Genomic DNA, 844 nt, shown 5'->3' on the forward strand with positions numbered 1-844 from the left:
GGCTCCTATGTTATCCATGTTAAACACCATAGTGGATAACATTGAAACCCTTATGAACCAACAAAATGCCGCTCTTCATTGGCATAATGAAATGCACAAGATGTTTGATGATGGTTTGGATTATGATGCGGTTGTGGCCCTCAACATAAGCAAAGACCATTTGGTTAGCCTTTTTGCAAACCCGAAAATGGGTTTACCAGTCGACCCAAAAAAATCCAAACTATCAATTAAATGGTGCACAAATGATGCCATATGTGCAAACTTTTGAGATCATTGGTGGATGGTCTTTGATATCCCTCCACATGGAAATTTAGACATACCATTTTATTTCCTTAGAAAATTATATGTAGAATTTCTGTTGAAACTTAAAGTGAACTATTGGAGCATGAAGCCCAACATGGGTGTAGGACTAGGAGCTCCTCAGGATAGACCATCTTCCTAGCGGAAGAAAGCTGGCACTTTTGTCCCCCCCACTAATATCTCCCCCCCTCCTCGAGTGCAGCATCCATATATTATGACAGAGGCTAGCTCTCAAACCATCAGAGCCATTCATAGGCTGAGTAGCCTAATGATATCTCAGGCTAGGTTAGTCCTGCCTCCTCGTGTTGATGATGCTAGTGCCAGTTCATCATCAGCTAGCTCATCACATGTTTATGTGTCTCACACTTGCATTACATGAAAGAATATTTTCCTGGGTCCCATAGGTGATCTTCCTGAGTATCATTTTGTATTAGATGAGGATACATCAGACACATATGCAAAGGCTATAGACCCTGATGCAAGAGAGGAGGAGAATGTAGAGGCATGGACTCTTTCGGTGTTGGTACGTGCATATATTTTTTTT

This window comes from Cupressus sempervirens, chromosome 4 (assembly GCF_028749045.1).
Source record: "Cupressus sempervirens isolate cs-2001-9-10 chromosome 4, ASM2874904v1, whole genome shotgun sequence".
NCBI classification, from domain to species: Eukaryota; Viridiplantae; Streptophyta; class Pinopsida; order Cupressales; family Cupressaceae; genus Cupressus; species Cupressus sempervirens.